General features: G+C 39.7%; 1 protein-coding gene across 6 annotated transcripts in view; it reads left to right on the top strand.

The window, feature by feature from the left end:
- Nucleotides 1-16,065, top strand: part of MRAS (muscle RAS oncogene homolog) — a 65,013-nt gene that overhangs the window by 19,919 nt on the left and 29,029 nt on the right. Inside the window, exon 2 of one of the 6 annotated variants that reach the window (XM_087950294.1) lies at nucleotides 5,707-5,851. The exons of the other annotated variants lie outside the window; for them this stretch is intronic. The gene's annotated coding sequence lies outside the window, so the exon portion shown is untranslated. The remainder of the gene's footprint in view (nucleotides 1-5,706; nucleotides 5,852-16,065) is intronic. 6 annotated transcript variants of the gene reach the window in all.

The following is a 16,065-nucleotide window of genomic DNA, read 5'->3' as shown; positions in this document are numbered from 1 at the left end:
AAGATACTACACAGACACCACATCAAGACTGCCTTCAAAACAGACAGAAAAATAGCAGCCATCCTCAGAAACCCCAAAGATAAAATTGACCTGGAAAACCAAGGCATATACGAAGTCCCCTGTGCATCATGCCCGGCCACATACATTGAACAGACCAATAGAAGAATAAGTACCCGCCTGGATGAACACAAAAATGCAGTCAAAAAGCTGGAACACACTTCCTCACTAGTCCAACACATGGAAGCCACAGGTCATAGCATCAACTTCAATGGCACCAAAACCCTAGCCACTATGGAAAACCCCAGCCACAGAATCATCAGAGAAGCCGTAGAGATTGAAAAAAAGACCAGAAAGCATGAACAGAAGAGATGATTCCACCAGACTGTCAATCATTTGGAAGCCTGCACTCACAAACAAAAAATCTCCACACCACAAGCCAGGCAAACACCTGGGCACAAACAGATCCCCCTGATACCTCCAGCTCAAACACACCCCAACCAGGCACCCAGATGAAACCTAGCTTCCTAACTAATGATAGCCGTCCATTTACTCGGAGCCAAGCTGCACTAAAAGCCTCCAATACAGGAACACAATGTTGCCAGCCAACCAAGACAAAAAAAAAGCCACAAAACAGACAGAAGATATTAGAAACACCAATCAAGCAGAACACAGCAAACTCCAAGACCAATAAACACAGACCAAGACTCCCAACCAATCAGGATGAAGAAAAAACATTCTGGCACAGCAATAGGCTGCCCCAAATTCAAATCTGAAACCACTGTAAAAGCCTGACTCACAGATGAACACTATACAGAAGCCTGATGATGGCAGATGAGATTCTGCTGAAACGTCGCTACAACTTTAAAAGCACAACTACTATAACGTGGGAAAATACCCGAACAAAGCTGAATGCCATACATGTAAGTACCTGCAAAACTTAAGAAAACAAATATATATACACATATATATATATACACATATACATATACATATACACACACACACACATATACACACATACATACATACATGTACATACACACACACATATACATATATACACATACACATACACATATACATACACACATACATACATACATACACACACATACATACATACATATAATAAAAAGGACTGAATTAGAAAAAGTAGCAATTGGTCTTTCCTCTGATGAATCAGATCCACATAAATAAGTCAGTCACTTAATGCCCAGGTTGCCTAATAGCTTGACTACTGCAATGTACTCTAAATGGGGCTGCCCTTGAAAACCACCAGAAGGTTCAGCTGGACCAGAATGCAGGGATACAAGAACCAATAAGTATATAACATAACCGGTTATTTAACAACATTGTTATATTAACAACCGGTTCTTGGGCATGGGTTAATTTGTGGGTGTGCCTTGGTGGGCATGTGACTGGGTGGGCATGGCTTGTATGTAAATATTATAAATATTTATGTAAATATTGATTTTTTTTATAAAAAAGAGCAACTTTTACCCAAAATCAGGCAAAGCAGGCAGGCAGATTGAGTTGCTCACAGAATCACAAATTCACTTAGAGATCTGTGTTTCTGCCATCGGCTATCTGAGTCTCCAAAGGATCTTCAGTCCTGCAACTGAATAATAGAACCTTCAGTCCTTTTAAGACTCTGCTTAAAAGCAGAGCCAAAGATCTAAAGATTAGCTAGAAAGCAAGAAATCCAACGATTTCCTACTTTCCAGCTAATCTAAATCTCCCAGCACAGCAGAAACAGCTGATGGCCAGAAAAAAAAAGGAGAAATAGTAACTTAGCAGGCAACTTTGCCAAGTAAGGAGTAAGTGGGTGGGGAGGGTTTCCGCGGACCATGTGGGCAGCATAGCCTTGTGTTCCCGCGTAGCCTGGATTAATTGCTTTGGGGGGTGCTCTGGGGGTGACATTTCTCTGCGACCACCAAAATTTTCTCACGCATCACCAATGGGCCGAAACCCACCGGTTGGTGACTACTGCTTTAAAACACTAGGTTGAAGTCATTTGGATCTTGCAGGGCATCTCATTCCAGAGGACAGGTGGTGCAACTGAAAAGACATGCTTCCAGGGACCTGATAAATGGCATCATTAAACTAAATGCCAAAGGCGCATGGAACGCTGTTACCTTCCCACCAAAGTGGTCTTTATTTTTCTACTTGCATTTTTCATGCTTTCGAACTGCTAGGTTGGCAGAAGCTGGAACAAGTAACGGGAGCTCACTCCATTACGCAGTGCTAGGGATTTGAACCACTGAACTGCCGACCTTTCTGATCGACAAGCTCACTATCTTAGCCACTGAGCCACCATGTCCCATATATGTGTGTGTGTGTTTGTGTGTGTGTGTGTATACACACACACGCACACACACACATATAATGTGTGTGTATATGTGTATGTATATGTGTGGTGTGTGTGTGTGTATTTCTGAGTTTTAATTGCAACCATCCACAAACACACATTACTCTGCCAGGAAACCATTCTGAGCAACCTAAAAGTACTCACAAAGGGAAAGGGTCATTATAGAAGGGAGCTTCTGATACTCAGTAGAAAAGGAGACAATGCTTATCTGATGATGTCTCCCAACAATTCATGAAAATCTAAATCCACAAAGTGCTTATTCATCATGATGATTTTTCTTCTTCCTTGACTTAAGAAAAAAGAAAAGATAATCAGACAAAAACTCTATCAAGGCTATCACCTTGGTGAATAATTAAACCCACTCATTGTGTGGGATATTGAAGCTTTGTAAGATTTTGACTGTTTCCATATAATAGCTAACTCCAAAAAACTATCAGCCCACCACATACTAAAGACGTCAACAAACTGGCTTCAGCTCCTAACAAGGAAAGTAGTTCATGTGAGATCTAAAATACCACCCTCGGATGTTAACTTTAAATAAAATAAAATATTTCACTGTTCCAAGTTAGGGTTATGCTTATACTGCAAGGAGTAACTTTCCTGTTGTTTTTGCCTGTAAATCATTAAGTACAGTCAGAATCAACATACTTTATTTGCCAAAATAAAAAATAAACCAATTTCATGTTTGACTAACATTTTCATCTAGTTTTAAAAAGCACAAAATGAATGAGATAATCATTAGATATATAAACTGACAACTTGACTCTCATTTGTAATTTTCATCTCTTTTATTTTCCTGGTTTTCCCCAACATCTATAATCTGTATTTTGTCATAATTAATAGTGAATTATTCAGATTAATAGCCGCTTAACACTGTCCTCATACACAGAATGATGTCAAAACATAAGGGGGGGGAATCCAAATATTTCAGATGATTAAGAGTGCTGTATAAAACATACAGCTAATGTTTACTCTAAGTAAGGGAGCTAGCAAAAAATCTAGTTGTGCCCCTTTGCAGTTGGAATGTTATTTGAGAACTTCCTATAATATCTTACCAAGGCTTGCACTGAACATGGCATATTGTACAACCAGATATAGAGCAATATTGGTTTGGGACAATTTCTCCCATAGACAATTATTTAACCAAACCAAAAGCAACAAATGCTCACTGTACAGATTGTTTCAGGTATGTGTGTGTGTGTGTGTGTGTGTGTGTGTGTGAGAGAGAGAGAGAGAAGGGGGGAGAGAGGAAGAGAGTTGGGGAGGAGGGAGAGGGAGGGGTAGTGGATCTAGGGATTGAGAAATCCATGGTCCAATGAGAATGATCCCACACAATCAGATACCCAGGGATAATGTTTTGTGTGGTGAGCAAATGGTATATGGATTGCTTTGGCTTCAACAATACCTTATTGTTGTCCAGGAATCTGAAGTGATCTCAGGCAGAGGTGGTATTCAGCAGGTTCTGATCAGTTCTGGAGAACTGGTAGCGGAAATTTTGAGTAGTTCAGAAAACCGGCAAATACCACCTTTGACTAGAGATTTTACAGTGTCCTTCCCCTGCCATGCCCACCAAGCCACGCCCACAGAACCGGTAGTAAAAAAAAAATTGAATCCTACCACTGATCTCAGGTTCTATTTGATACGGCATTCTCACGGTTGTGGGGTTGAGCAGTCACACAAATTGCTATAAATAAATAAGTACTCTTGTGAGCTGCAAACTGATTACTAGTAACGTTGCAGAAACAGCGGAAGCATGTGGTTGTTGCCATCAAAAGACAATGTGATCTGAAATTTCCTGGACTGATTTAGGTGAAATTTGGGTACTTCACCTCCTCCCAATGGTTTAGCTTTCCCCCTGTGCCTGCAAAACACTAATTTTTTTAAAGGCACCGTTAGACATTTTATTTCTTCTATTTTAAAGACCCTGCTAAAGGTGCTTGGGATACAATTCAAGGCAAAAAAGGATAAAATAAAAACCTATAAATAAAATTGATTTTTATTGTGCCATTCCTGAGTCACAATTATGATAGGAAAGTTGAGCCTTGTGGGAGATGATGATCAGGAGAATGATCAGGTTCACCTATTTTATGGGCAAGAGATCATTTCCATCTGGTAGCCTGCCCCAGCTCCAGAATACATCCAGTATTACAAATGTAACAGATATCATTGAAAGAGAAATCACGCTGTATTATGTATACATCATTAAATTTTGCCGAGGTTGGCAATTTGCTACAGGAAAACTAAAGGAGGGGTAGTTGATCCTTTTTTTAAAAAAACTCTAAGTTAATTACCTCCCATCTCCTCCTACTCTCAGAGGATGCTGCACCAGCATTTATTTCACACGCATACATATACATATACATATACATATACATATACATATACATGCATACATGCATACATGCATACATGCATACATGCATACATATATATATATATATATATATATATATATATATATATATATATATTTGTTTTCTTAAGTTTTCGCGGGTACTTACATGTATGGTATTCGGCTTGGTTCGGGTATTTTCCCACGTCATTGTAGTTGTTCTTTTAAAGTTGTAGCAACATTTCGGCAGAATCTCATCTGCCATCATCAGGCTTCTGTATTGTGTTCGTCTGTGAGTCAGACTTTTACAGTTGTTTCAGTTTTAAATTTGGGGCTAGGCTACTGCTGTGCCAGAATGTTTTTTTCTTCATCCTGATTGGTTGGGAGTCTTGGTCTGTGTTTATTGGTCTTGGAGTTTGCTGTGTTCTGCTTGATTGGTGTTTCTAATATCTTCTGTCTGTTTTGTGGCTTTTTTTTGTCTTGGTTGGCTGGCAACATTGTGTTCCTGTATTGGAGGCTTTTAGTGCAGCTTGGCTCCGAGTAAATGGACGGCTATCATTTGTTAGGAAGCTAGGTTTCATCTGGGTGCCTGGTTGGGGTGTGTTTGAGCTGGAGGTATCAGGGGGGATCTGTTTTTGCCCAGGTGTTTGCTTGGCTTGTGGTGTGGAGATTTTTTTTGTTTGTGAGTGCAGACTTCCAAATAATTGACAGTCTGGTGGAATCAGACCTAACTTGGAACAGTGAAATATTTTATTTTATTTAAAGTTAACATCCAAGGGTGGTATTTTAGATCTCACATGAACTACTTTCCTTGTTAGGAGCTGAAGCCAGTTTGTTGACGTCTTAGTATGTGATGGGCTGATAGTTTTTTGGAGTTAGCTATTATATGGAAACAGTCAAAATCTTAAAAAGCTTCAATATCCCACACAATGAGTGGGTTTAATTATTCACCAAGGTGATAGCCTTGATAGAGTTTTTGTCTGATTATCTTTTCTTTTTTTTTAAGTCAAGGAAGAAGAAAAATCATCATGATGAATAAGCACTTTGTGGATTTAGATTTTCATGAATTGTTGGGAGACATCATCAGATAAGCATTGTCTCCTTTTCTACTGAGTATCAGAAGCTCCCTTCTATAATGACCCTTTCCCTTTGTGAGTACTTTTAGGTTGCTCAGAATGCTTTCCTGGCAGAGTAATGTGTGTTTGTGGATGGTTGCAATTAAAACTCAGAAATACACACACACACTACACATATACATACACATATACACACACATTACATGTATGTGTGTGTGTGTGTATACACACAAACACACACACACACACACACACACACACACACACACACATGGGACATGGTGGCTCAGTGGCTAAGATACTGAGCTTGTCGATCAGAAAGGTCGGCAGTTCGGTGGTTCAAATCCCTAGCACTGCGTATTGGAGTGAGTTACTTGTTCCAGCTTCTGCCAACCTAGCAGTTCGAAAGCATGAAAAATGCAAGTAGAAAAATAAAGACCACTTTGGTGGGAAGGTAACAGCGTTCCATGCGCCTTTGGCGTTTAGTCATGCTGGCCACATGACCACAGAGATGTCTTCGGACAATGCTGGTTCTTTGACTTTGTAACAGAGATGAACACTGCCCCCTAGAGCTGGAAACAACTAACACGTATGTGAGAGGGGAAACTTTACCCCTTATATATATAATAAAAAGGACTGAATTGGAAAAAGTAGCATTGGTCTTTCCTCTGATGAATCAGATCCACATAAATAAGTCAGTCACTTAATGCCCAGGTTGCCTAATAGCTTGACTACTGCAATGTGCTCTAAATGGGGCTGCCCTTGAAAACCACCAGAAGGTTTAGCTGGACCAGAATGCAGGGATACAGGAACCAATAGGTATATAACACTTCTGTTTTGCCAGCTGCACTAGTTGCCTGCTTGTTTCCATGTACAATTCAAGCTGTCATCTACAAAATCCTATATCGCATAGAACCTGGTTCCTAGTGGGACCTCCTATCTCCTGTAATAGCTGTTTGGCCAATTTGATCTGGCAGGATTTGTACAATCCGGTTCCTTCGGTTTAATGATGCCATTTATCAGGTCCCTGGAAGCATGTCTTTTCAGTTGCACCACCTGTCCTCTGGAATGAGATGCCCTGCAAGATCCAAATGACTTCAACCTAGTGTTTTAAAGCAGTGGTCACCACCCGGTGGGTTGCCGCCCATTGGTGGTGCGTGAGAAAATTTTGGTGGTCGCAGAGAAATGTCACCCCCAGAGCACCCCCCAAAGCAATTAATCCAGGCTACACGGGAACACAAGGCTGCGCTGCCCACATGGTCCGCAGAAACCCTCCCCACCCACTTACTCCTTACTTGGCAAAGTTGCCTGCTAAGTTACTATTTTTCCTTTTTTTTCCTGGCCATCAGCTGTTTCTGCTGTGCCGGGAGATTTAGATTAGCTGGAAAGTAGGAAATCGTTGGATTTCTTGCTTTCTAGCTAATCTTTAGATCTTTAAAATGACTGAAGGTTCTATTATTCAGTTGCAGGACTGAAGGTTGTATTATTCAGTTGGAGACTCAGATAGCCGATGGCAGAAACACAGATCTCTAAGTGAATTTGTGATTCTGTGAGCAACTCAATCTGCCTGCCTGCTTTGCCTGATTTTGGGTAAAAATTGCTCTTTTTTTAAATAAAAAATTTCAATATTTACATACATGGTGTGTTGTGAGTTAATTTTGTAAGTTTGCTTGCTAGCAAATTTTATGAGTTTGCTTGCAAGCAAATTTTATGTGACAGACTCAGATAGCCGATGGCAGAATCATAGATCTCTAAGTGAATCTGTGATTCTGTGAGCAACTCAATCTGCCTGCCTGCTTTGCCTGATTTTGGGTAAAAGTTGCTCTTTTTTATAAAAAAAAACAAAACAATATTTACATAAATATTTATAATATTTACATACAAGCCATGCCCACCCAGTCACATGCCCACCAAGTCACACCCACAAATTAAGCCATGCCCAAGAACCGGTTGTTAAGAAATTTGAATCCCACCCCTGCCCCTGTGTATTTGTGTGTGTGTGTATTGGGGGGGGGGGAGAGAGAGGTTAGATCAGATCTCTCTCTTTCTCTCCCACCAACATCAGTCAAAATTCATATTAGTGCTCCCTGGGATTTAAAATTATGAGTTTGGTGGTCCCTGAGGTCCAAAAGGTTGGCGACCCCTGTTTTAAAGGACTTTGAAGGCCTAGATCTTCACCCAGGCCTTTGTGAAGGGAGAACAAAACCTTCTCTGGATTATGTGGGTCCATTTCATTCCTGTCCATTTTTTTATTTGTTAAGCTTGTCATATGTACTCTTCTTTTTTGCCCATCACTCTATGTTTAATGTTTAACATTTTTATTTTATGTTTATTCCCAGGTTCATTGGGAATCAGAGGGCATATATTATTAAATTAATAATAATAATAATAATAATCTACCTACCTCAATTTCTAGTTGGCTTTCTGATTATGAATTCTGGCCTGTTGCCCTATTACAATAGTGAATGAGGGTGGAGAATACACTCAAATTATAAATTTATATATTTATAATTAAATAATATTGAATTATTTTTATATTAATATAAATCATCTTGGATACAATAATACATTGCAAATGTTTGAATTACATTCCAAGTAGCGTACTTTTCCTTGTTTGCTCTTTTCTGTTACTTGCCTGGTCTTTGCTAAAACGGAACAGATGTGGATATTTAATTTGCATTAGATGAAGATGGCAGCTAAATACCTTTCTTATTTTAGAAATTGGTAGCATTCTTTTTCCTCATTCTTTCTGAGGAAAATAATGGGTCTGGAGGTGATTGAATTAAGATTGGTGCTGCCCTAATGTGAACAATATGTGGCAAAATGATATCTATTTAAGACTATCTCTTTATGAGAAAAAAATGGATAATGCTTTTAAGATACAACATTTTATTAATGAATTTGTCTTGAATTTCTAGAAAAACTCAGTGTGTGAAAGAGAGAGATGGGGAGGTAGATAAGGTGAAGCATATTGATTGAGGGGAAAAGAAAATACTAAATGTGATGCGAAATGTAACGCTTGAATTCCGTTGACTTCTCTTCAGTTGCTGATATCTACAGTTAGAAAAGTAAGCAATTTTCATTAAGGTTGAGATTTAATTATGTTAGTTTCTGCTATGATCCCAATGAAAAAACTCTTCTCCATGGCCCTAATTCATATTAACTAGACTTTAAAATGATGAGCTTCAAGTGATGCATTTAGTATGCCGCGCACATTGCTGCTTAAAAAAAAAATTCACTGATTAGAATCTACTTTAAGATCAGGCTACATGTCTAGGATTATAGTTGTGATAAAATTACGCACACTTTGTAACTAGCAGCATTGTTTACTCTTTAAGGCAGCATTTCTCAGCTGGCAATTTTAAGATGTGTGGACTTCAACTCTGCCTCGTTCTGTTGGCTTGCCTATGGGTCCCTTCTAGAAGTATTCGTTTTATCTTCAAAACAGTTGCAGGAATTAAATTAGGCTAACAGAATAAGTATGATGATTCAAAATTCATGGCTGCAGAAGAGATTGTACAGGTTTACCTTTTGCAGTCACTGAAACAGGTAGACCAGAATGGAGAGTGATCCTACCTTGTTCCCTCAGATCTTCATTCTTATCATTACAGTAACCAACTCCTGGATGACCTTGATTCTCCATTCCTTGATTTTTCATTCCTCTTCATCATCTTTCCTGTTGATTATCATGTCCTTTGAAGGACCAGAAAGTCCCTTGCTTTCTATGAAAATACCAGAGAGCATTGATTGGTTGGAGCTACCTTTTAGGACTCGGTCCTACACACAGCATTTTCAAGAGGACATGCGACCACCTGTTTAAGTAGCTCCTTCTACTCATGAGAATGATTATCCTCATTCAAACACCAATGCCTCTGTACTTGGGCACTCAATAAATTTTTTAAAAGGTAAAGGTAAAGATTTCCCCTGTTCAATTGTGTCTGACTCTAGGAGGCAGTGCTCATTTCCGTTTCTTAGCCAAGGGAGCTAGCATTGTCCAAAGACACTTCCATGGTCATGTGGCCAGCATGACTAAATGCTGGGGTACACAGAATGTTTTTACCTTCCCACTGTTGTTACCTTCCTATTTCTGCTAGATGGCCAGGAGTTGGGGAAAGTAACGGGAGTTCACCCATCGCACATTGTCGGGTCTCTAACATAAGTTACTAGCTTTCCACGACAAGTTCAGAGTGTTTAAATGCTAAGCCATCATGCTCCCTTCCCATAAATAAAAGCAACTTCATTACAACGGGAGCAGAAAAATAGCTACATGCCACAGAATTAGTATATGCACCTCTCCTTTTTTTGGTTAAATTAGGTACATACAAAAAACTATAATTCTTCATTCTGGAATTAGCAGCCATTTATTCTCGAGACTGGCTGCACTGATACTCTCAATTTTAACTGTTCACCATTTATATCTTTACAATGGTTTAAATTCTCTGCCTGCCTCAGGTATTCAGCAGCTGTGGAATTATTTTCTTCCACACTGCTCTTAAGATAATAAAACCCTTACTTCTCCACCAAATTTCATTCCTGAAAGTCTGAGAAGTTGGTTCTGAAAATTCTTTCCTAATAGTTGAGGTGAAATTCAATACAACAATGTCATATCTATTTTTTTTTCTTCACGAAACTAGCAGGGCTTGCTGAAAATTTTGCACAGATGGCTGTATGTGGGAGGACATGCATTTCCAAATATGTTCATGTTCATGCTGGTTTTCGTTCTTTAAAAAAAGAACTAGAAAAATGTTTTATTCTTCTTAAAAAATAGATCTTAAAAAAAGAACCCACAGCTGTTTCTCTTTTTCTTCCATATTACAATTAAAGGCCTGAATCTCTTTTTTCTCTTTGTTCAGCAATTATATGTAATATATACTGCAACCCCTCCTAAAACTTGCATGAGATGTCACTTCTAGATTGACTCTAAGTAATAATCTGGACAATTCAGTTTCTCTCAAGCCACTCCTTCTTTCAGATATCTAAGCAGTTCACAAATGTCACATTTTAGTGAGACAAAAATCTATGACCACCAACCCAAGTCACAGGAAGTCGGGCTGCACATACATTTAAACATTTAATAAATTATGATTATCCTCCACCTGCTTCTCAGCAAAATTTGCCAAAACAAAGATTGGAAAAAGGGGTTCTCTCTCTGCACCACACAATAGTTGGTGTGACTAACCATTAGGAAAAGCACAATTGCGATTCTGCAAAATCTCCACTCTCACCCTCTCCAGGGGAAGGTTACTGCAAAATCCCATTCCCTCCCCACCCCACTAACCTGCTTTCCAGCTCTGTTCTCCTTTGCAGGGCAACGAAAGAAGACCCAGCTGATCAGCTGGGACGAGGCAGACAATAGACGGGGATGGGCCCAGTCAGAGATGGTATTTGCCGATTCTCCAAACTAGTCAAAATGTCCGCTACCAGTTCTCTAGAACTGGGAAGAACCTGCTGGATACCACCTCTAGAGAGCAGGCTGAGAGGGGCTCGAAACAAGACCATATAATTTCACTTTTGTCTTAGAAGCAGGGGGCCTCCAAGATTTCATGAAGCAGCTTCAGGGGAGTGCTTTGTTTCAATTTTTATTGATGTGACACGTTCCTTCAGAGCTTTACACAGCTCTCATGTGCATTGTCAGTTTTATCTCCAAAAGCACAGGATCAGTATACATTGCCTGAATTTCATTCTTCATGTTTCTTCTTTGAGAAAACAGAGGAAAGTGTTGATTTCTTTGTGAGAAAGGGTAGGTTCCTTGTTGCACAGCGTGTTCCTTGGTATTGCATAGCTTTCTACTCAGAGATTCCAGGGTGTTTTGCTTCTGTTTAAATCAGTTGATTAGTTTTGCTGTGGCTTAATCAGTGAAAAAATAATTAGCTTACCATGTGTCTTCAGCTAAAGAGCCCCATGGTGCAGACAGTCAATAATGTGGAGTGTTCTCTAGAAAGATCTCATTTTCCCTCTCCCTAATTGGAGATGTTTTTCCCCAATGACCACCGAGACTCCATCCACCCAGACTTCCAACTGGGTATATCTCAACTCCCAGACAGAGCTTGCTCTCAGTGGGAATCTAGTTCTTTGTTGATTCCTCTTCTAGCAGGAGATGTGAGTCCAGGAGTACCCCCAAATTACACACCAAGTCTGCCTGGGCACTGCCACACCATCCAGGACCTTGTCACTGGAAGGCCCAAATATTTAAAGCCACTCATTTAAAGCCACTCATACTTACTCGGGTTGAGACAAAGCCCATTGCATCCCATCAAGGCTCCTTCAGCCCCCAGGCATGGCATCACAAGTGGCAGAGAATAGAGACATAAAGATGAGTATCACCAACATATTGACAATACTACCTCATTCGAAATCATTGGATCATCTCATCCAGCAGCTTCATGTACATGTTAAATAGAAAAGGAAAGAGAACTGAGTCCTGGACACCTTATAAAATAGGGGTTATGGGCCAGATCTTCCCCCTATCAATACTGACTGGAACCAACCCAAAGGAAGGAGAACCAGGACAATACAGTGCCACCCACACCCAATTCCTGAAGCTGGTCCATAAGGATAGTATGATCAATGCTATCAAAGGCCACCTAGAGGTCATAAAAAGCATGGGTTATACAGCTCCCATCCTGCTCCTACCAGAAGTCATCCAAGAATGTGATCACTGCCATCCCAGTCCCATAATCCAGCCTGAATCCTGATTAAAAGAGGTCCAGATAATCAATCTATGTCACCCAGAGTCCTTAAAAAGCTGCCACATGTGCACATTCTTCCTTCAAAAATGGAAGATTGGAGACTGGGTTAAAATTGTCCAAACTAGTTGGGTCAAGCAATAATTCTTTGAGGAGAGGGTGTCACAGTAAGTGAATCTCAGTATTACTCCCTTCAAGGAGAGACTGGGTCACACAAAGCAGGACTGCTGAGCAACTATTGGTGGATGCAATCAGGGTGGAGATATTATTATGTTTTGTTGCCCTTACTGCCACAAGGTAGACTCTAACAGAGGCTCTAGCTCATCTTCACTCCCCCTTTTTTTTTTTTTTTGCCAGTGGTACTTTTGGCACATCTCTTAGTATGTATTTCAGAGATCTTTAACTCCACTGACTATGAACAACTTATTGGCTTTCTGACTATGTGTCATATTGGGTACAATCTGCCCTCCATTTCAGAAATGTCACTTTTTCATATTATCTTCTCATATGTATCTTTTCTTTTATGTACACTGAGAGCATTTGCACCAAGACAAATTCCTTGTGTGTCCAATCACACTTGGCCAGTAAAGAATTCTATTCTATTCTATTTATTCTATTAAAGACAGTTTTCTATTCTTAAGCCATGCTTACTGTTTCCATATGTTTTTTCCCAAGATACTTGAATGCATAGTACATATAGATAATCAATTAGCAATTGCACAGAGATCTACACTTGCCATAAAATAAACATGAAGTAGAAATAACGGAGACAAATGATGTTCCTCATCATCACCAATCCAGAATTAGTCCTTTGTGAAAAAAGGGCAACTGAGGCATTTGAACTATAAATACCTCACTATCTTGTTTACTGAAATATAAATTAAAGGCACAGAGAGGTGCCACAAGAATACTGAATAAGGATTAAGTAGTGTAGAGTAGACTAACCTATTTTGCACCCAAAATAGAGAGTGTTTATTTTCCCTCAGTCAAGTTCTACATTGCAGAGGATGAGAAGCCAAATCTGGCTGCCAATCTGTGGAAGCTGTAAAGCAAAATGTGATTTATTTACTCTTTCTTTTTGCTCCACTTTACAAAACTGTTTCTAATTTAGCATTTGGGGTTAGAATGCCAAAATTACAGCACAGTTTCTGTCCATTGCTGATCTCCTACTAATTTGCCTGGCAGACCAGTTCGGACCTGTTTTTAAGAGAATCAATACCGCAATTGAAATGGGGATTCATTTCAGTTATGGGACAGGGAGCTCACAAAATCCTTCCCAGATCCTAAAACAGTGCATAGGACAGTGACTCCAATCAGACGTCTCCAATTATCTCATTTTCCATGGAAAACTCATAGTGAAGTTCTGGTTGCTGAAAACTTTTGCCATTCTAACTATTGATAAGTTGTGTTTGATTATTATTCTTCATTTAGATTTGTTGAGCTTGGGGTTTATTATCTCTGTGACAAAGTCTCGCAGAATTATATTACTGCTTCAATGTTATTGCTTCCTGTACTGTTAATGTGGAAGACAACTGTTAGGGCAAGGAAGTTTTTAATGGAATTCTCCAGTTGTCTTTGTGGTTTTCCTTTCCTTTCTACATAGTGTGGTTGGTTAAAGTTTTAACTTTCCCCTTATTGTAGAACAATCTCTGGAGAAGATATAGATATATAGATGAATATCAAGGATGATAATTTAATTGAAGTGTTGTGCTATTTGCAGTTCCTATCATTATAAAGGGATGCAATGGCTGAGCGGTTAAAGATACTGAGCTTGTCGGCTGGAAAGCTGACAGCTCAGGTTCGACACCCAAGTGCTGCACAAAGGGTGAGTTCCTGTTCCTTGCCTCAGCTCTTGCCTATCTAACAGTTCAAAAGCATGCAAATATGAGTAGATAAACAGGTACCACTTTGGTAGGAAGTTAACCACATTCTATGCACTTCAATCAGAGGTGGTATTCAGCAAGTTCTGACCAGTTCAGGAGAACTGGTAGTGTAAATTTTGAGTAGTTCAGAGAACCGGCAAATACCACCTCTGACTGGCCCCACCCCCATCTATTTTCTGCCTCTCAAGTCCCAGCTGATCAGCTGGGTCTTCTTTTGTTGCCCTGCACAGGAGAATGGAGCTGGAAAGCAGGTTAGTGGGGTGGGGATGGAATGGGGATTTTGCAGTATCCTTTCCTGCCATGCCCACCAAGCCACACCCATCAAGCCACGCCCACCAAACCGCACCACGCCCACTAAGCCACACCCACCGAACCAGTAGTAAAAAATGTTGAATCTCACCACTGACTTCAGTGTATACTCATGCTGGCCACATGGCAACATAAATGTCTTTGGACAATGCTGGCTCCCTTGGCTAAGAAATGGAGATGAGCACCACCTTCTAGAGTTAGGCATGACCAAGCAGGGGAAACCTTTACCTATATTTATAAAAGTCTAAAAAATGTTAAAGTCTCTAGTTGTTTTGAGTGTCAGTACAGACCTATCCTGGAAAGCTGCTGTAGACTAGAGGGAATAAGCTGGGGAATATCCATAGGCTTTTGATGAGGATGGAGGCTTTCAGCCACTGAAAAGAAATGAGGTTCTGTCTTGTATTTACCCTGCTTTACTGAGAATTGGCATGGCTTGTTTTACTGCTTTATCTCAATATTTCATACATGATGTTCATCCCAATAAAGGCGATTTTCACTGCTTTTGATTGAGGAGAAGGGGATATGAAACATTAGTTTAGCATGTATTAGAAAAAGGAAACCCTCCTCCAGGATGAAAATATCTCAAGTATGTTGAAATTGACGTTTACTGCAATGAGACATATCAGTGCAAATTTGTTGAAAATATAGTGGATTTCTGCGCATCCACTAAAAAGGCGTATGTAGGTTCTACATAAAGTCATAAGAATAATTTCTTTTATTTTTCAGTGTTGTTGGTACACTGGAAATATACACTGTGGCTTTGCACTATGGGACTTTCTCTGTTTCTTTTGAAGAGAGTTGGCACCATGTTTTTCAATGGATCGTTCACAGCTTTTATCCTTGGATACTTTATCTGATGTTTTTCTTCCTCCTCCTCCTCCTATAAATCCATATATGGATTAAGGTTGACATATCATAATTTAGCTTCAAAAATCAATTACCCCCAGCGTGATTTCAGATATGTTGTGGTTCATTTCTGGGAATCCCTCCTTTGTTTGCGCTGTTGTCTCTGTAAATTTTACAAAGGCACGCTCCTTCCAAGGAGTGAGATCCATCTTGAGTGTGTGAGAGAGGGAGAATGTTTATTTTACTCCCAGGATATAGTGGCATTGAACTAGAAGCAAATGATTGCATACATAGACTGTGTATTGAATTTTGTCAGTGAATGCTTGAAGCACAGCAGTTTAGTCCAAAAATGTAAACTCAACTGTGCTTCAATGGGATTTGGCTGGGATACACCAAGCAATCCTCTCTCGACATTCCCCCAATTTAATTTCATGTGTTTTGTTTAACTAAGTTGTTTCAAAAAACAAAGCAGGCTTATTTGCGGCAGAGAGAGTTTTCTATCCACAAACCTGTGAAGAATATGAGCAATCTGCATGGATTGTTGGCCAAGCTAAATTATGAAATT

Source organism: Notechis scutatus, chromosome 1 (genome assembly GCF_049901735.1).
Source record: "Notechis scutatus isolate UNSWTSFEM ecotype Mainland chromosome 1, rNotScu1.2, whole genome shotgun sequence".
Lineage (NCBI taxonomy): Eukaryota > Metazoa > Chordata > Lepidosauria > Squamata > Elapidae > Notechis > Notechis scutatus.
This window is presented reverse-complemented; position numbering and strand designations above follow the sequence as displayed.